Source organism: Ipomoea nil, unplaced genomic scaffold (assembly GCF_001879475.1).
Source record: "Ipomoea nil cultivar Tokyo-kokei standard unplaced genomic scaffold, Asagao_1.1 scaffold1834, whole genome shotgun sequence".
Classification (NCBI taxonomy): Eukaryota; Viridiplantae; Streptophyta; class Magnoliopsida; order Solanales; family Convolvulaceae; genus Ipomoea; species Ipomoea nil.
The window spans coordinates 2248633-2270992 of record NW_017618262.1 but is presented as its reverse complement, the minus strand read 5'-3'; the positions used below and the strand labels follow the sequence as shown (position 1 = coordinate 2270992).

General features: G+C 43.3%; 1 pseudogene; it reads right to left on the bottom strand.

The window, feature by feature from the left end:
• Positions 1–629: 629 nt before the first annotated feature.
• On the bottom strand, positions 630–20756 carry LOC109192753 (annotated as a pseudogene).
• Positions 20757–22360: the final 1604 nt, after the last annotated feature.

Below are 22360 nucleotides of genomic sequence, written 5' to 3'. Positions count from 1 at the left end.
TCACATCAAATATTTTTTCTCAATATATTTATACACTTTGCGAACGAAATATATATATATATATATATATATATATATATATATATATATATATAGAAGAGCACTCATATGCGGCGGGGTCTTACGGTGCGGCGGTGCGGTCAAATTTCAGAATACACCAACAGCGTTAACAATATGCCCCAACAGTGTAATAAAAACACACCCCAATGAAATGTAATAAAACATCACAAAATACACCACAGACTCAAAAAAACACACCATATAACTCACCACCCCCATTGGTGTATTTCCGAACAGTGTATGGTGTTTTTACTCACACCTAATGGTGTGTGTTTGGTGATGCAGGGCTCTGTTTACTCTGTTTACTCTGTTTTGTGTGGTGTATTTCCTAACGTTGATGGTGCATATTTGGTGAACTATTGGTGTTGCCGCACCGTAAGAAATAACCGCACCGTAAGACACTGCCGCACCTGAACCCGCCTCTCTCTCTCTCTATATATATATATATATGTATATATATATATATATATATATATATATATATATATACATATATATATAAAAGAACTAATTAAATAAACACATCATTATTATTGACGGAACGAAAGTGTTATTAATTCTAATAATAATTACTTGAAAACGTGTTTTACTAATCCAGGGAAGTGAGCCTTCATGAAATAATCTTCCCAGCTGATTGCTTTTGGATCAAAATAGAACAAATCACTCTCAATGCCCCCTTCTTTTGCAGCTCTTCTCAATTTTTCTGTGTTCAAATCGTCATATCTGTGCACAAAATTCATACCATTTTAACTTTTTGGTGCAAATTAATTAAAAAGTATATGATTAATTACATATTTAATTAAATATATTACTCACACTCCTTTGAAGTATACATAGGGTCGATATAGGTTTACCAGCTTCATCACAAACTTGCTTTTTCTATCCATCTCATCATACGTTTTCTGGAAATACTTACAACATATATTGTTCAATATCTCTAGCCCCTGTTCATTACAGCCATGAATTCAGATTAAAACAATCAAAATAAATGTCCGATTGGAAATTTGAAAAATGTTGTCAAAAAATAATTTAAAGAAAATAACTCATTTTCTGAAAAATATTTTAATTTTCTGGTGTTTAGTTGGATGTCAAAAAACTATTTTTTTCAGTTTGGCTAAAAGTTAAGAAATTGCATTTGGTAGGGAATATCCCGACCGACATAGCCTTACCACGACCGAGGAGCCTCTGTCTCTTTCTCCTTGTCTTTGCAGGTAACAGGTCGGGCGCCACAAGAAGAACCCGGTCGTAGAGCGATCGGGATTTTCCCGATCGACGGTGTCGACCCCGAGCAGTAGCCCTTTGGCGAAAGAGCTGACGAAGGACACGTGGCGGCTCTTTATGTCGACAGACAGGGCACCCGGGAGAATGACACGTGGTGGCTACGTGGAGAACATGCCGAACGGCTGGAATCCTGTCCCCGGCATAGCGGCTATAAGTACCCACAGTGGCTACAGTGTAAAGGACTTTTGGACGATCGATAGGTTGTTGCCAGAGAATCCCGACCGCAGTCAGTCGGTACTCAGAACAACCAAGTAGATTGTACTTAGGGCCTTTCCCGGGATCAATAAAGATTTTACTTGCTTTAATTGGTCTCGTGATATTTTATATTGCTTACGTAGAATTAGCAATATCATTTTGGCGCCGTCCGTGGGGATCCGTGCAAGAAACCAACGTTTCGACGAGCACCCGGTCTCTTCACCAATCATGTATCCGTGGGCACACAACAACTTCGCCGATGACCAGGCGGACGCGGCGAGCTCCTCCGACCACTACGCTACTCAACAGTAGGGTCAGACGATGGACCTCAACCTCAACCTCTCACCACCGCATCCGTCAAATACGTACCCGGCCGCCCAGCAGCCGGTGAATTACATACAACCGGGATACCCACCACCCGGTCTGCCATACCAGCAGCCGCCGATGATGTATCCCGCCCAGTATCCATACCCGGTCCCACCTCCACCGTATGGGTACTGGCCAGGCCAACCGATGTGCTACACTTCCCCGGTTGGTTATCCACCATATACGCCAGCTTATACAGCTCCAGCCGCCGCCCCTCCAGTACAGCCGACCGCACAAGTAGAGCCGCAGCGTCAGTCCACTTCCCGGGCTCGACGCTCGGCTCATTCGCGGTTGGGGTCGGGGGGTGCTGATGCGATGGAGGTACCAGCTCAGGCCGTTCAAGCGGAGGACCCCGAAGAGGTTGCCCGAGCGGTGGCTTTTGATCGTCTCCGACCAGAGATGCGTCAGCGTCTGGGACCCCAAGACCCGAATCGCGGGCAAGAGGACGTACAAATGCAGGAAGCTAGCCACGAGGCTTCGTCCGGGTATAGCGGGTCGAGATCTCACCGACGGCGACGCGCTCGGGATACAGCCCAAGCCGCCCAAGCCGCCGAGCTCAACGAAACCCGAGGATTGCTCTACAACCTCCAGGCTGAAGTTGCGCAGCTCAGGAGTGCGTATCCCACAGCACCCCCGGCCGACCGATCGACCCTACACCAGACGCCTTTCACAGCAGCGGTAATGGCTCAGCCTTACCCGCTCGACTTAAAGGTTTCGGGAGAGAAGAGTTACGACGGTCGGACAGACCCGGAGGCTCACGTGAATGATTTCTTCAGCAATATGATGCTGAAGGGCGTTTCAGACGCCGTGATGTGCAGGGCCTTCTACTCAACGCTTACCGGTCGGGCGGCAGAATGGTTCCGAACCCTGCAGCCGGGGTCAATCGACAAATTTGAGACCCTGGCGATCAAGTTTGTACGGAAGTTCATTACTTCCAAAGTGGTAAGGAAGTCCTACATGTACCTTGAAAAGGCCAAGCAGCTCGAAGGGGAAAGCTTGACCGACTTCCTCATCAAGTGGAAGGCAGCAGTTGGGGAGGTCGAGCCCATGGATGATGCGACCGCCACTCACATGCTTCACATCTCCCTCCGGGCGGGGTATCTTTACCAGGATTTTATCCTCCACCCCCCGACCACATATGAGGAGGCCCTCCGACGGGTCACTGATTATGCCAATGCGGGCGAGGCAAATGCTGTCAAGCGCTCGCAGGAGGTCGGCTCGTCGTCCCGTAAACCGGCCGGCCGGGCGGAACACCGATCGGGAGATGACAATCCCCGACCCCGCACCAGACATGGCGAGTTTACGGCCTTGAACCGATCCGCCGCGGAGGCCATGCAGTATGCCCAGTCCTGCAATCTCATCAAACTCCCCCATCCCGATCGAGACGGCCCTGATAAGAGTAAGCATTGTGCTTACCATCGATGCGCCGGGCATGACACCGAGGAGTGTACCCACTTGCGCCAATTGTTGGAAGATTTGCTCAATTTGGGAAAATTGGACAAGTGCGTAGGGAAGAGAGAGGATAACAAGAGAAATACCGATCGGAGGGATCACAGGCGATCTCATCACCGCTCTGATCGGGCGGGTCAGGACCGAAGAGACGATCGAAGGGACGATCGTCACGATGACCGACGGGACCTTGACCCCCCATCTGGCAGCCGACCATCCGGCAAGCCCACCATCCATGTCATATTTGGCGGGCTAGAAGATGCATCTCGATCGAGGACGAACTGCCCGGTCGCGATCGTAGATTCTCGGGAGACCGGGAAAAGACAGAGGATGGAACCCATAACCTTCACCCTTGAGGACCAACCTAGCAGCAGCGACCACGGCATGGAGGCGCTGGTGGTCACGATCGATGTCAAGGGACGGATGTCCAAAGGGTTATGGTGGACACGGGCAGCAGTGTGAACGTCCTTTACTTGGACGTCTTCGAGAAGCTGGGCCTCGACAGGAAGGAGCTGACTCCGGTCGGTGTACCACTGTCGGGATTTACCGGGGCCTTGATCTACCCCGAGGGAAAGATAACGCTCCCCGTAGAGATCGGCACGCCTCCAAAGTCGATCAAGACGGAGCTGGAGTTTGTTGTGGTCAACCTCCATTGTGTCCACAACATAATCTTGGGCCGACCCGCCATTATGAAGATCGGTGGGATAATTTCTATGCCCCACCTGTGCATGAAATTCCCTACCCCCAATGGGGTCGGCGTGGTCCGCGGCGATGTCCAATCCGCCCGGAAATGCTACACCCGAGCGGTTAATAGACGCGACTCCGGTCCGTCATCCCGGGTGAATACCATAGCCAAGGAGGAGGCTAAGGAACGAAAGGAACAGCCTGAGCCTTCCGAAGAGATTGAAGAAGTTCCCCTGTCCGAGGACCGCCCGGACAGGAAGATTAAGATTGGCCGAGCCCTCACCCCCGAGCTCCGGGCAGAAGTCCTGGCTGTACTCCGGGAATACGCTGATATCTTTGCGTGGGGGCCCGAAGACATGCCCGGGATCGATCGGTCGGTCATCTGTCACAAGTTAGCCGTCGATCCCGCAGCCAAGCCGGTCGTGCAGAAAACACGACATCTCTCCTCCGATCGCCGCGAGTTTGTCAGGGAGGAAGTAAAAAAGATGGCGGCGATCGAGCACATCCGACCGGTGATCTATCCTGAGTGGGTGGCTAACATTGTCCTTGTTCCGAAGCCCCCAGCTTGGAGGATGTGCATTGATTTCACCGACCTCAACAAGGCCTGTCCGCTCGACCCTTATCCTCTACCAAGCATTCACCAGATGGTCGACGAGACGGCCGGGGCCGAATTGATGAGCTTCATGGATGCCTTCAAGGGATATCACCAAATAATGATGCACCATGAAGACGAGAGCAAGACAGCCTTCGTAACCCCAGACGGGCTGTATTGCTACCGAGTGATGCCGTTCGGCCTCCGGAATGCAGGAGCGACCTATCAGAGAATGGTCAGTATGCTCTTTGCCGATTTATTGGGCCGAACGATGGAGGCCTACATTGATGACATGCTGGTCAAGAGTCGTGACCGATCCGACCACACTCGGGACCTCCGGGAGTGCTTCCAGATCATGAGGAAGTACCAGTTACGGCTGAACCCGACCAAGTGCACATTCGCGGTTCAGACCGGCAAGTTCCTTGGCTACATGATGACCAAGAGAGGAATTGAGCCCAACCCGGCCAAGGTAAAAGCGATTCTGGACATGCAACCACCTTCCACCGTTCGGGAGGTCCAGCAATTGACCGGTCGGTTGGCAGCCCTCAGCCGGTTCCTCTCCAAGTTAGCCGAGCGCGCTTTACCTTTCTTCAAGGTATTGCGAAAAGTTAATGGGTTCGTCTGGGACGAAGAGTGCCGAGCAGCTTTTGATGAGTTGAAGGAGTACCTCATGTCACCTATTGTGCTCTCAAAGCCCGAGCTCGGAGAAGAGCTAGACGTGTACCTCGCCGTCTCCGATCGTGCAGTAAGCGCAGTATTGTGCCGAACCGATCCGGAAGGGGTCCAGCGACCGGTGTACTATGTAAGCCACGCGCTACATGGTCCCGAGCTCCGGTACTCCCGGTTAGAGAAGGTCGTCTACGCCCTCTATATCGCCGCGAAGAAGTTGGCTCCCTACTTCCAGGGTCGAGCAATTCGCGTGTTGACCGATCAGCCGATCGGCCCAGTTCTCCGCACCGCTTCTTCATCCGGTCGCCTAGTCAAGTGGGCGTTAATGCTGACCCAATACGCGATCGAATACCGACCAAGACCTGCTATCAAAGGTCAAGCCCTTGCTGACTTCTTGGTCGAATGCACCGCCCGGGATACTCGACCCCCCGAGGTTGCAGATCCCGAGGCCGAGTGGTGGTCGCTGGCTACTGATGGGTCAAGTAGCAAAAAAGGAGCAGGGGGAGGAGTAGTGGTCATGAGCCCAGAAGGATTCAAAGTTTATTTTGCTCTCATGTATCAGTTCCACCCAACCAACAACGAAGCCGAGTATGAAGCATTTGTAAATGGCTTGCAATGCGCTCGGGACTTGGGGGCTGAATACATCCGAGCCCAAACAGATTCTGCGCTCGTGGTCGGGCAAGTTCTCGGAGATTATGAAGTCAATGGTGAGCGTTTGCAGTTGTACCGAGACCTTGCCATGGAAAAGCTCGCTCAGTTCCGGGGGTATACCGTCCGACATATACCCCGATTGGATAACGCCGATGCGGATATCTTGTCCAAATTGGCCCAAGACGCCCCGGAACACATGTCGAAGATAGCTCGGATCTTGGTGATCCCCAAACACAGTATCCATCGCCTGCCGGTCAATCCGATCCAACCGGTGGAAGATAGCTGGATCACCGATCTGAAGGGATACCTCGAGCACGGTCGACTCCCAGACGACCCGCAACGTGCTCGAAAAGCCAAGCTGAGAGCCCCGAGGTTCCAAGTCGTGAATGGTCGTCTCTATCGGCGATCGTATGGAGGCCCCCTTGTGCGTTGCTTGAACGCATTCGAGGCCGAGTTAGTCATGAAAGAGCTGCACTCGGGAATCTGCTCCTCACATCAGGGAGGTCGATCCCTGGCCCGTCGTATCATGCTGATCGGGTACTATTGGCCGTCCCTCCAGCTAGACTGTGAAAAGTTAGCTCGGGAATGTGAGACGTGCCAACTGTACGCCCGGATGCCTGGACGACCGGCAACCTTCTACCAGCCAGTCACGACCGCAATTCCTTTCGCTAGGTGGGGGGTAGACATCTTGGGCCCCTTTTCTCAGCTGTCCGGTCGGAGAAGGTTCGTGATCGTCGCCGTTGATTACTTCTCCAAGTGGATAGAAGCCGAGCCCTTAGCCACGATCACATCTCAGCAGTGTGCTCGGTTCCTTTGGCGCAATGTCGTTTCCCGTTTTGGCGTGCCCGTACATCTCATCAGCGATAACGGTCGCCAATTTGTGAGCCAATATTTTCAGAATTTCTTGGCCACGATCGGGACGACTCATGTCCGGTCGTCTGTCGCTTACCCGCAGGGAAATGGACAAGTGGAAAATGCTAACCGGACGATTTTGGAAGGTCTGAAAAAGAAGTTACACTCGGCCGGTCGTAGTTGGGCCGATGAGTTGCCATATCTCTTATGGACTTATCGGACGACCCCGAGGGAAGCTACTTTGGAGACCCCTTTCGCCTTGGTTTACGGAGCTGAAGCCCGACTCCCGATCGAGGCTTGGATCCCGACCGATCGAGAGAGAACCTACAACGCGGAGGACAATGAACATGCCATGGCTGTGGATCTCGATGCGGTCGAAGAAAAAAGAGAGCTAGCCGCTCGGCGTATGGCCGAGTACCAGAAGCGCGTCAAGAGCTCGAAGGACGTTCGGGTCAACCCTCGTTATTTTCAAGTCGGAGATTATGTCTTACGACGAAGGGGGGCCAGTCAACCTTTAGAAGGGGGAAAGCTAGCTCAGAACTGGGAAGGGCCGTACATCATCAACGCTGTCATCCGGCCGGGAACATACCGACTAGAGACAACGACGGGTCGGCTAATAGAGGGGACTTGGAATTCCGAGCACCTCGTTCTTTTTAGGCATTAGCCTATTTTTCGTATTTTTAGACGAAGTGGGGGCTGGACCTGCGAGTTAGTCCCGGTCGTCATTTCTATGTAAATTTTATGGTTGTAAAATTAGTTCAACCGCCTGCGAGCGGGAAAGTTTAATGTATATACGATCGATGATTGCTCGACCGTTTGTATGCGGCGGCACGATCGGTTATTATCTTTCACCCTCGTCATGAGCAGATCAGTTCAACATTCAATCGATCGGGCGAAGTCTGTCGACCGGTCAAAACGCGCTCCACATAGGCGGACACTCAAGTCACGCCACCGATCGGGGAAGCCAGGAGCTCTCAGCATTATTCCCCAATCCGTCCAACTTCTGTCCACTATCGCACCCACTCGTGCCTCGAGCGCACAATAGTGTGGGGGCTGGGATAAGGAAGTATGGTACAAGGCCCGTCGCTCGGTTACATTCCGACCGTAGAGGCTTGCTTGTTCTCGACCCGTCGCTCGGTAACATTCCGACCGTAGAGGCTTGAAAATTTTTTCGACAAAGGCCCGGGGATCGGGTAAACCTGATCGGTTGGCCAGTTTTGAAGTCGAAACATCGAACGCACGACCAGGCCATAAGGTCGTAAGATCGGGTGTTGAGCGGATCGAGTGTCGCGAGACCGGGTCTAAAGGCCAAGTGGTCGAGTGATTATGATCAGTGTGTGAAAAATGAAAAGCAAGAAGATAAAAGACGAACGACGCAAGTTAGAGCAAAAATAAATATTATTAATCGACAAAAGGCGCCCGGTACAATTCGGGACCGGGCTCCCGATCAATCGTCATTACAAAAAAGGGGAGATAAGCCTAGCCTACTTCTTCGCCTCCCGAGCTCCAGCAGCTGCTTCCTTCCCGCTCGAAGGGGCCGCCGACGATGCCCCGGGCTCGGACGCCTTGGCTTTCGGGGCGAAGGGAGAGGGACCGGGATCGGCTAGGTCTGGGGGCAAGACCGAGAGGACCAGCTGAAGGTCCTCCCCATCCAAAGCTTGCTCCAACCGGGTGCGGACTCGTTCGAGCATCTTCCGCTTCCCGGCCGTAAAACCCCAGCGGCCGAACGAGACGATCAGCTCTTCACCGATCGCTGTTCCCCGGGCTTCAGTGAGGAAAGCCGAGCCCAGGTCCTTGTCCTTGAAGGCCGCCCGCGCCAGCTCGCACGGGTTCTCGAGCTGAGCCTTCAGCTCCTTGGCCTCCCCAATCGCCCGGTTGGCGACCTTCTCGGCAAGCGCCCGCTCCTCGTCGCCCTTTTTCAGGGCCTTTTGCGCCTTCTCCAGCTCGGCCTGGAGCTCCTTGATCTCCTTCAGACGACGAGCAGCCGTCTTCTTGTGGTGATCAGCCTCCTCGGCCAGCATAGCTTGACCCTGAAGAAGTTGGGTCGCCCGGGAGATCTGCAATACAAAGAGGATATTCAAGATTAGCCCGATCAACGATACTTGGGCAAAGAAAGATTAAAAGTTGGGACTTACTTCAGCCAGGTCCTGGCCGATCCGTTCAGCCACCTGGGTCGGGGTCATCTTCCCCAGATCCACCCGGGCTGGCGCGGCGTTGCCGATCCGGGCCAGCACGGATGTAGACTCCCTCTCTCGCCCGACCGAAGGGCTCGGGCTGTGTTGCTCGCGGCGGCGCTTCAGGCTGCCCACCTCGGTCGCGCCCTGGTCGGCGACCTTCTCCTTGCCCCGGGCGACCTCCACCCGGGTAACCAAGACATCGGGCTGCTCGACGATGAAGCCCTCGCCCGTCGACACGGTCGAGGCACTCAGGGGTCGGGCAGTGGGAATCTCCTTTTCCCCGGCCGCTTTGGTCTTGGCCTTCTTCTTCCCGCCGAGGGAGATCTTGACCGGCGGGGGAAGGGCGGTGTCTTCATCACCAAACTCGGCCATGGCTGCAAAACAAGAAAGTTAGTTAGATCGAGATAATAAGCCAGGTCGAGAGAAGTAGCTCGTGCCAAACCTTTCTTCTTTCGTTTTGACGGCTTGGCGACCGTCACGCCCATCGGAACGGGCAGATACTTCTCCGGCAGCTCGTATGTGGGGGGCGGGAGTTGAGCCGCCTCGAGACTTTCAGCCGTCCGGAAGATGGTGTATTCGTGCACCTCGCTCGAAATCCGGCTGACCGTGTCCCTCAGCATTTGTGTCTCGAACGGCACCACTTGCTTTCTGAAGTGGCTGCTCCAAGTGCGATCGACCGGGAGGATCCAGGGGTCGTATTTGATGGAGAAAATTCTGTTCTTCCACCCCTTGTTGTTCCCGGGCAGGCCTTTTATGGAGCACATATCCGTTCGGGATTGCAGCATCAGGAACCCACCCCCGTAGCGGCCCGGGAGAACCTTGATCTGGTAGATGAAGTTGAACAACTCCATCGTGCACTCGGCCTCGTGCCGAGCGCATATCTGCGGGAAGCAAGCGAGGATCCGATGTGCGTTCGGGCAGATCTGGGCCGGGGCAACCCGGTAATAAGCCAAGAAGGCGTTCAGGAGAGGGGTGAAGGGAATGGCGATCGGGGCCATCAGGGAGTCGTAGTGCATCCCGATCCACTTGCCCCGATGCCTCTCAATCACGTTTCCCAGCTGCCGGCTCGTGTCGAATTCTGCCCGACCCCGGAGTATTTCAGCAATCCGAGCCGCCTCGCCTTTGGACAGCAGGCTCATTTCTTGCTCGACACTCTCGCTGTTCAAGAATTCGAGCTCGACGGCTGGTGTGGCCGGCCCGGCCGGGTCTTCTTCGGTCTGCTCGGGGGTATTTTCTCGATCACCCCCTCGAGGAGCAGCTTCCGGGTGGTCCCCAACCACCCGGGTAGGCGTTTCCCTAACGCCCTCGGTCGGAGAACCCCGCCCGCTTGACGTGGTCCTCTCTTCCTCTTCTTCGCTGGAGCTCCCCGACCCGCTGGAGGTAGAGCTCGACGTCCCAGAGGAGCTTGATGCGCTGTGGTGCTCGACAGCTCGATCGGGGGCTGGCGTTGCTCGGGGGCTGGCTTCGGGGGTGTAGGACATAATGTCCACTTCCTCATCGCTGATACGCTCGACCTCCTCATCGTAATCCGCGATCGAGGCGTTTTGACTATCCGAGTCCGACATATTTCTACCTAAAGGTCGGTCGGGAGTTAGTACAGGGTTCGGGGAGTTAGCTCGAAGTTAGTGCTATCCTACTTCTACGTTAAGTAAAGAGTAAACAAAGAGTAAAGAATTAAGAGCTTACCGAGTAAAGGGAGATTGAAGCTTGAAGTTTGAAGTTTGCTTGCTCGACCGCCTTGCTAAGGTGCTCTGCTCGGGATTCCTAGAGGATACCGACTGAAGCAAAAGAGTGAGGAAAGTTCAAATGAGGGCCTCAAGGGCCTATTTATAGGAGGGCATTTAGGCGGGAAATGGGCCAACTTGCCTGACACGACCCGCGCTGAATCCGAGGCGACGGATGGGATCGCCGAGGCCGGCAGAGGTCGACACGTGGCGTAGGAGGGAATGACAGCTGGCCGGTCGGTCTAATGCCTGACGGTTGGGCTTCTTCATCCCGTCCCGTTTTTTCCCGACTGATAAAAAAGGCCCGGGCTGGGGGGCTCTTGGTAGGGAATATCCCGACCGACATAGCCTTACCACGACCGAGGAGCCTCTGTCTCTTTCTCCTTGTCTTTGCAGGTAACAGGTCGGGCGCCACAAGAAGAACCCGGTCGTAGAGCGATCGGGATTTTCCCGATCGACGGTGTCGACCCCGAGCAGTAGCCCTTTGGCGAAAGAGCTGACGAAGGACACGTGGCGGCTCTTTATGTCGACAGACAGGGCACCCGGGAGAATGACACGTGGTGGCTACGTGGAGAACATGCCGAACGGCTGGAATCCTGTCCCCGGCATAGCGGCTATAAGTACCCACAGTGGCTACAGTGTAAAGGACTTTTGGACGATCGATAGGTTGTTGCTAGAGAATCCCGACCGCAGTCAGTCGGTACTCAGAACAACCAAGTAGATTGTACTTAGGGCCTTTCCCGGGATCAATAAAGATTTTACTTGCTTTAATTGGTCTCGTGATATTTTATATTGCTTACGTAGAATTAGCAGTATCAGCATTTTTTCTATTTGGTTCATTTTCCTGAAAATAAACATATTATTTGTTATAAAACAATAACACCACCAACAACAACAACAACAATAACAATAATAATAAGTGGTGGGAGTGAGAGTGGTGTAGTGACGGTATAATGGTGGTGGGGTCGGGGTGGAGTGGAGTGGTGATGGTGGCGGTAATAATAATATAGAAACTAGCGTGAAGACTGAAGAGAGATGTACGTGGAAATAAAGAAATTGTAAATTTTTTTTGTTGTTGACCAAACATAATCTAAACATGCAATTAGGCCACTGAACACTCAAAATGTATGCAATTTCACTTGATCGCAGGTTACCATCAATTTTAGCAGGTTACTTGCTTACGTGGCAGCTGAGTTGGCATTTTTAATAAATTTTAAATAATTTTTAATAAATTTTAATAATAATTTTTAAAAAAAAATTAAAAACGACGGGCTGGCCAACTTATTTTATTATTTTTTTTATTTTTTTCAATTTATTATTAACATTTATTTAAAAATTATTAAAATGCCAACTCAGCTGCCACGTAAGCATGTAACCTGCTAAAATTGATGGTAACCTGCTATCCGGTTAAATTGTATTCATTTAGAGTGTTCAGTGGCCTAATTGCACGTTTTTTTGAGTGTTCATTGGCCTAATTGCACTTTTGTTTCGTTTAGTGGTCTAATTGCATTTTAAAGTTACGTTCCGTGGCCAATTTGAACCTTATTCCTATTTTCTTTTAACTTTATTTTCTTTGAATACCCAAACTAACCTTCAAAGGAGCAGATATCGAATGGTGATGTATGTTTGGAAGCTAGGAATGGTGCTTAACACATTCATCTTCCCATCAAGGATAATAGGTTTTCCATCCTTGCCTATCCATGGATGCTTGGTGAAGTAATGGTGCGCATAATCGCGTACCAAACCGTACTCCAATGGGTTGGATACCGATGATCCTATGTGGTATATGCTCTCGGTGCCTCGTTCATCTGCATGCCCCACCATGGCTACTATCATGGCATTCACCACCATATCTGCTGGGATCTGTAATTTTATCCCGAGAAAGTATTTGAGATGATGTAAATTACGACGACTCAATTTTCGACTAGTTAGTATTGAGCACTCTATGAACACATTTGATTATCTAACCGATCAAGTTTTTTGATGAACTGGGTTACTGGTCAGTGTTATTGACTACTTTTGACAAGTGATCAATCATGCATAGTGATAAAACATTTCTTGTCTTTGATCACAACAAAGTGATCAAAAAAAGTCATTTCTGACCAAAGAATCGCACTCAGGTGCGAATGCTTCGTCCATGAGCGAAATAGGAATGAATTCTGTCTGTCCACGTGTCCAGATCTAATGGATGAGAAACACTGATTTTTTAAAAAAGTGCGGTGGCATTTTCGTAAATAATTGAACATCGAAGTGCAAGTAAAATGTATTACAAGTGCATGTAAAATGTATTATAGGTGCAACTAAAAATTTACACTGAGCATCAATACTAAGTGCACCTATAGTTATAAGTAGTTGCACCTATAGTTCTAAGTAGTTGCACACATAGTTATAAGTAGTTGCACCTAGGTGCATGAATGTTTGCGGGTGGTTTTCAGTGGTATTACTACTCGTTGAACTCAGACCAATGAATGTTAACAAGACAAAATTACATGCACTTATAAGTGAAAGTAGGTGCACCTATAGTTATATGTAGTTGCACCTATAGTTATAAGCACACCCAGGTGCACGAATGTTTGCGGGAAGTGAAAGATAACAAGGCAAAATTACATGCACTTATAGGTGAAAGTAGGTGCACTTGTAAGTAATTTTACTTGCACTTCGATGTTCAATTATTTACGAAAATGCCACCGCGTTTTTTTAAGCTATTAGATCTGGACACGTGTCGCACGCTGATTCGTTCGCATATTCCTTCCTGGGCACTTATTCGCACCTGAGTGCATCCCTCTGACCAAAAATACAAAAATAGATATCACATTTTCCTAATAATAAGTTACTAGATAACTCACCAAATCTGTTATGGTGTTAGGATCACCAAGGAAACATTTTAGTTTTCCTTTAGCATAACCAAGTGCTAAGCTATCCATGGTTCTGCATATGTATATTATTCAACAAAAAAGAAACATAATTAGAAAATATTATGATATCATAATTTAAAAAAAAAAAAAAAAAAAAAAAAAAACACGAGTTGATATGAGTGGTTGATTGCATACTTGAGACCTTCAACCCAACCAGCAAAGGGTTCTTTGTAGGTACTGGTTACGATGGTAGGACGTATGATGACAAGAGGCACATAATCTCTCAACTTTCCCAATAACATCTCTCCCATGGCTTTGGTGAATACATAAGTGTTTGGCCATCCATATGTCCTTGCTCTTTGGTATTAATATCATTAAAACCATTAACTATCTATTTAAAAATTTTTAAAAAATCGATAATACTCTAAAAAAGACATTGCACATGCCTTTGGATGCCTAGTTCTTTCATGGCTGAAGTGATGGACTCTTCAGAAACATTATTCTCAGCTCTGAGGTTTTTTAAGGTTTCTTTAATCATCTTCTTCTCTCTTTCAATGTCCAGCCCACATCTTCCATTCAGTGTTTCACCCATTTGGTATGGAGTCTCCTGTATCACCCCTTCCTTTTCACCAGACACGTATGCTGAACATTATTAAATAAATAATAATATTTTATGTAAGCAAATTCATTTCAACCTTAATAATTATTCCGTGAATTATATATAACAAAATCTCTCTTGACAAAAAAAAAAAAAAAAAAAAAAAAGAACTTCTGACGAGAAACCAGTGATTACTATCCAACTGTGTGCAATGTGTAAAATTCATTTTATAACTCTAAGGTAAATTAAACTAGCATTGAGAGTTATGTTAAGCCAATATGTGGCTAGAATATCTTTAGTTGTTAAAATTTATTATATTATTAAATTTGTAATCATCTGTTATTAAAATTTATTATATTGTTTGAATAACTTGACTGTAGTTGCCCTCGAATTGCATGCATCTCGATTAGCATTAACCATGCAGCTAGCTAATACGTTAAAATTTGAAAACTAACCAGTGGATACGTGAAGAAGAATCTTTAAATTTTCACAGTTTTTGGCGAAGTCAAGTACGTGTTTAGGTCCCATTGTATTAATCCCCATGGCCACATCATATCTGCAAATCATTTAGGATATACACTATAAATAAAAATCAGATAATAATATTTTTGTAAATAAAAAATAATATTAATGGTTGGTGATACAGTATTTTTTATGTTACGGAGGATAAAAAATGGTCATGCCACAATAACCAAAGAATAATGTTTTAAAAAAATAAAGACTAAAAGTGGACTGACAACTATAAATATATGACCAAAAAGATTTTTATTTTCTTTCCCTCGTTTAAATGGCCTTAAATATAAGGACGTTTTGGTCTATTTATTTAGTTATAAGTGTTAATTTTTTTTCCTTTTTTTTTTTGGGTCTTAGATTTATATGTGTTTCCACTTTTAGTAGTCTTTTTTTTTTTATTTTCTTTTTTTACATCCCTGTTGATCCTAGCATTATTGTAGCATGAGTATTTTTTGTTCTACATCAATATATATGTTTAAATGGCATTAACAATGACGTGATTAACTACTCAAATTTTTTCTTCTTCTTGGTAATAGAACAATACAAAGGTTCTCCATCTTCAAAAAACATATACACTGAGCATACACTTATTTATGCTATCAATGAATGCATGATCAATGTATATGGTTTTTTGAAGATATAGAACATTTGTATTGTTCTATTACTAAGAATTAAAAAAAAAAAAAAAAAAAAAAAAAAAAAAAAAAGAAGAAGAGGATTTTGAGTGATTAACAACATCATTTTTATTATCATTTAAACATACTTGTTGACGTAGCAAAAAAAAAATAGTAACGCTATAATAATGTTTGGACCAACAGGGATGTTCTTAAAAAAATGACTAAAAGTGGAATGACACATATAAATTTAGAACCAAAAAAAGAAAAGAAATTAACACTTAGAGCTGAATATATAGAAATACCCTTGTATTTAATGTCATTTAAAAGATTTTGTTGACAAATGACAAAAAATGATCATGTCACAAAAATGGATTGATGCTTATAAATTTAGGAGAAAAAATGGAATTAACTCTTTGAAGCATATATATACCTTTCATAAAAATCAGTAGTTGCAGCTAGGTTAACCACAACATCTACTTCCCTCCAAATTTGGTCCAACAAAATAGTGTCCTTTATGCCCAAATTTTCATACATAATATCACCAGCTACAACAATTATCTTCCTGGATATTATGGAATTCAGCTTTTCCCCATACTTGTCTTTCACAACTTTGAACAAGTCTTTTGACATTACCTGATCCACAACAATATATAGTTAATCATAATTTATAAATTATATTTTAGAGTTCATGAATCCACTTTAATACCTCTTCCATGCATGCATCTGCAAACTTGGACCAAAATAACCTCATATAATTCTAGGACCAAGGTCCAATTACCTTTCGGTCCATAATTGTCATGGACAAATATAATGGACAATGACTAAGGCCTGATTTTAGTTTGTTTATTATTATTATTATTATTATTATTTATTTGTTGAAACTTTTACATAAATCAACAAAATCAAATAAGGAAAAAAAAAAAAAAAAAAGTCACATAACTATAACAGGATAAAAGTGTTAATTATGCTTTAAAAAAAATTGGAGTTCAGATGCTAATACAAAAATTTTTAGTTTAAAAATGTAATTGATCGAATATTATAAAATATAGTTGACTGTTTTGACATAATTCATAGTTCTTATTATGAGCGTAAGATATTCTGCTTAATTATATGCATTTTGGACATGACTTCATTCTTATTTTTTATTGGATTATTGGAAAATACTAACTATACTCCTAAATTTACTCCAATTTTTACTCCCTATTATCAATTTTGGGAATACATATAGTATTTTCTTTAAAGAGAAGTGGGAAATTATTTTTTTATATAGAAAAAGAGAAAAAACGAATATATATATATATATATATATATATATATATATATATATAAATATATATATATAAATATATATATATATATATATATATATATATTTATTTATTTATTTATATATATATATATATATATATATATATATATATATATATTTATTTATATATATATATATATATATATATATATATATATATATATATATAGGGACGCACTCAGGTGCGAATAAGTGCCCAGGAAGGAAATGCGAACGAATCAGCGCGTGACACGTGTCCAGATCTAATAACTTAAAAAAAACGCGGTGGCATTTTCGTAAATAATTGAACATCGAAGTGCAAGTAAAATCTCTTATAAGTGCACCTATTTTCACCTATAAGTGCATGTAATTTTGCCTTGTTAGCATTCACTTTCCGCAACCATTCATGCACCTGGGTGTGCTTATAACTATATGTGCAACTATTTATAACTATAGGTGCAACTACTTAAAACTATATGTGCACCTACTTTCACCTATAAGTGCATGTAATTTTGTCTTGTTAACATTCATTGATCTGAGTTCAGCGGGTAGTAATACTCCTGAAAACCACTCGCAAACATTCATACACCTAGATGCAACTACTTATACCTATGTGTGCAACTACTTAGAACAATAGGTGCTACTACTTAGAACTATAAGTGCAACTAAGTATTGATGCTCAGTGTAAATTTTTACTTGCACCTATAATACATTTTACATGCACTTGAAATACATTTTACTTGCACTTCGATGTTCAATTATTTACGAAAATGCCATCGCGTTTTTTTAAAAAATCAGTGTTTCTCATCCATTAGATCTGGACACGTGGACGAACAGAATCCATTCCTATTTCGCGCCTGGGCGAGCCGTTCGCACCCGAGTACAACTCTATATATATATATATATATATATATATATATATATATATATATATATATATATATATATATATATATATAGAGGGAAGGGTTCAGGTGCGGGTATAGCTTCCCGTGCGGTTGTGCGGTTAAATCTGAGCAGTTGATCAAATTTAGATCAACGGCTCAAATCAATGAAAATTAAAAAAAAAAAAAAAAAAACGCGTGCCTGGAACAAAGAAATATAAGCTAAGGTGCACCTTAAGTGTTAGATCTGAATCACAAACTCACGCACTTTAAGTACAAAACCCACACACATTAAGCACAACCTCACGCACATTAAGCACAAAACCCACGCACTTTAAATATTAACTCACAGACTTTAAGTTTCAACAACTACTGACATTAAGTACAAAACTAACGCACATTAAATACAAAACCCACGCACATTAAGCACAAACATCACGCACATTAAGCACAAAACTCACGCACTTTAAGTATTCACTCACAGACTTTAAGTTTTAACAACTATTCACGTTAAGCACATCCCCATGTACATTAAGCACAAACCTCACGCACATTAAGCACAAAACACACGCACATTAAGCACAAAACTCACGCACATTAATCACAGATCCGCTCACCTTAATTTTGACCTAGATGCAAAATTACAAAATTTCCACCGCGTTTTTTTTTTAAAAAAACTTTGATAATCTTGGACGTTGATTAAAGCGAGATGAATGGCTCAGATTAAATCGCTCACCCGCACCTGAAGCCCTCACCAGCACGAGAACCTAAATATATATATATATATATATATATAGAGAGAGAGAGAGAGAGAGTTGCACTCGGGTGCGAACGGCTCGCCCAGGCGCGAAATAGGAATGGATTCTGTTCGTCCACGTGTCCAGATCTAATGGATAAGAAACACTGATTTTTTTAAAAAACGCGGTGGCATTTTCGTAAATAATTGAACATCGAAATGCAAGTAAAATGTATTTCAAGTGCATGTAAAATGTATTATAGGTGCAAGTAAAAATTTACACTGAGCATCAATACTTAGTTGCACTTATAGTTCTAAGTAGTTGCACCAATAGTTCTAAGTAGTTGCACACATAGGTATAAATAGTTGCATCTAGGTGTATGAATGTTTGCGAGTGGTTTTCAGGAGTATTACTACCCGCTGAACTCAGATCAATGAATGTTAACAAGACAAAATTACATTCACTTATAGGTGAAAGTAGGTGCACATATAGTTTTAAGTAGTTGCACCTATAGTTATAAATAGTTGCACATATAGTTATAAGCACACCCAGGTGCATGAATGGTTGCGGAAAGTGAATGCTAACAAGGCAAAATTACATGCACTTATAGGTGAAAATAGGTGCACTTATAAGAGATTTTACTTGCACTTTGATGTTCAATTATTTACGAAAATGCCACCGCGTTTTTTTTTAAGTTATTAGATCTGGACACGTGTCACGCGCTGATTCGTTCGCATTTCCTTCCTGAACACTTATTCGCACCTGAGTGCGTCCCTATATATATATATATATATATATATATATATATATATATATATATATATATATATATATATACACTTTTATTCAAATGCGGCCGCGCCCTCCCATGCGGTTGTGCGGCCGCTTGACAAAATACACCAACAGTGTTAACAAAAGGCACTAATAGTGTTAAGGAAAAAGCACAACAATGAAATGTACAAATACACCAAAAAATACACAACACACAAAAATAAAATGCACCATAACTCCCCACACTCTAATTTTGTATTTCCGAACACTGTGTGGTGCTTTTATTCATACCTAATGGTGCGTTTTTTGGTGATGCCATGCGTACCTAATTTGTGCATGTTTTTTGTTGTGCATTTTCTAACATTGATGGTGTATATTTATATGACTATTGGTGCGGCCGCAGCTGAACTCGACTATATATATATATATATATATATATATATATATATATATATATATAAATATATATAATATGGCCCTATTTGATAAAATAGTTAACCTATCAGACAATTTTGACTTATTTGATCACTATTAGTTGTTTGACTTGGTTAAATAATCAATATGAGTATTTGATTAATTAGCTTTTTGTAACAAATTATTGCTTCAAAATGCTAAAATTCAAAAAGCTACTCAAAGTAACTTTTTCGATAAACTTTTTGTAATCAGCTAATTAATACCTAACAACTAATTTACCACACATTTTTTACAATCAGCTAATGCTATGAATTAGTCAAACCTACTAATCCAATCTCCTAAAAGTCATTTACCAAACACCCCAGAGGTAAAGGAAGCTATATATCTATATGTATTATGGTTGAACGAAGGAAGAGTGTACCTCGGAGTTGAAACGCTGCATGGCCGCCATTGTATCCGCAGCCCTTAGGAGAAGATACATCTTCTTCACATTTGGCTGAACTCTAGCCGTTTGGTTCACGGAATGTCAGATTACCTTAGGAAATGTTAGATTGCTGGGAATATTAGATTACTGGGAATGTTAGATACCTGTGTTTGGTTAAAATTGGGCTATGTAATATAATCATGTTTGGTTTAGGGTTATCTTTTACACACACTATAATATCCTTAAGATAACCAAGGTTATCTTACATTACCTAAGATTTTGAAGGGAATCACATTCCCTTCAAAATCCTATGTGGAGGGAATATGACATTTCTTGGGAATGTCAGATTCCCTAAGATAATATGAACCAAACACCGGAATGTGAGCTTTGAAATGTCACATTCCCTTGGTTATGTTATATAACCTGAACCAAACGCCTAAGTATTTTCTCCACAAAAACTGCATCCATAATTGTTAAAAACAATGAATATATATATATATATATATATATATATATATATATATATATATATAGGTTTAAATAATGTGGCACCCTATCCAGTGCGACTGTGCAAATTGCACCATTAGATATACAAAAATGCATCACAAAGTGTCACCAGGGTGAAATGTACAAATGCACCACAACTCTGCGACGTGTAATCATATACCTTTAGGTATACATAAATGCAGTATAATGTGTTCAGGAATGCACCAGGGTCAAATGTACAAATGCACTATAAAAATGCATCATATCCCGGTGTATTACTGAACTATTCTTTAATACCAAATGGTGAATGACTGCACAATCTATATCTTCGAGGGAACAAGACCTTATATATATGTGTGTGTGTGTGTGGAGGGGGATAGTTTTGAATACTTTTAGCGAGGAAGCCAGTGGCACCGGTGACAAGAATTGCTCTGTTATCCAAAAACCCAAGAGCACTGCCCAACTCCATTATTGTTGAATTCCTAATTGAAGAGAGAATTGAATAACTAAGTGATGTGAAATGAATTGAAGCGGAGAGAAAGTGGGAAAGGATCGAAAGAATAAATATAGCAATTTATAGTGTGTTCTGGTGCAAAAGGATGTCGTTTTGTTTTTTTTTTTTTTTTTTTTTTTTTTTTTTTGAAATTTCGCTTTCCATGTGTGTTGGTGTTAACTTCTGAAAAAAATCTCATGTTTTGAAAATGTACATAATTGTATAATAGAATGTACATAATTATATAAAAGAATGTACATAATTTTATAACAAAATACACATAATCTTTTTTGAAAAGATAATACACATAATCTAACATAATACATAATACACATAAATTTTATGTTTCGAATGTACATAATTGTATAAAAAAATGTATATAATTATATTAAAAAATGTACATAATTATATAACATAATGTACATAATGATATAACATAATGTACATAATTATATAATTAACAGAATACAAAGAAAAAAAAAAAAAAAAAAACAGAATACACACACTTTGTCGCGTAACTTTCCACACAACTTAACAAAACAACGTTATTTTGAGAGGCGCGGAGAGCACATTACTATGTGCACCGTGGTGCACGGTATAACGACTGAATAAATATAATAGCGGAAAGGTTACGTGGCCCGAAAGGCAGGCCGGCTATCCTAGGAGCAACAAAATATTATCCCTTTCTTTTTTACTCTACCCATGCTATTAGGAGCTGCACAATAGATATGCACGTTTGTTTAGCCATTTTTAAATTTGAATCGGAGTAATAAATTTAGAGCTATCTGAACACTAATAAATATTAGGGAAAATTGTAAAAAATGCCCCTCTATAATATATCAATTATCAATGTCACCCCTGAATTATGAGTGGTGTAAATGTTGCCCCTCAATTATTAAAATGGTGTACATATAGCCCCTCCCGTAACGGACTTGTGGTTCCCCGTCGCTGTCCATCGCTGGTACTTCGAATCGAGGGAGAGAAAAAACAACTAAATTACATATTTACTCCGATTAAATGGTGTTCTACACTAACAGGGAACCACATTTTCGTTACGAGAGGGGCTATATGTGCACCGTTTTGATAATTGAGGGGCAACATTTACACCACTCATAATTCAGGGGTGACATTGATAATTGACATATTATAGAGGGGCATTTTTTACAATTTTCCCTAAATATTACTTGTACTTGTTCCAAACGTGTTTGATATTACCTATATAATACTCAAAATTATTCTGAAACCTATTTAATGCATCACTGCGTGGGACGATCTCCCCGAAGTGTGACCCATTATATAATAATATGCCACAAAACTGATGACATTGTAAGGCAGTCAACCAACCATTTATAAGATTTGGTTTGATATTTTATTAGGTGTGTATCACACTGTATATTAATCTAGTTATATATTCCGAGTTAAACACAGATTACGTGATGTATTGGAACCCCAAATTAAATATAATTGAAAAATTAAGGTGTGATTCTCCTCCATCAGCAATCTTAAATTGAACATACACAGTTACGTTGTATCCATGTGTTTTGACGATTCGCATTAATCTCAGTTTATATACACAAGGA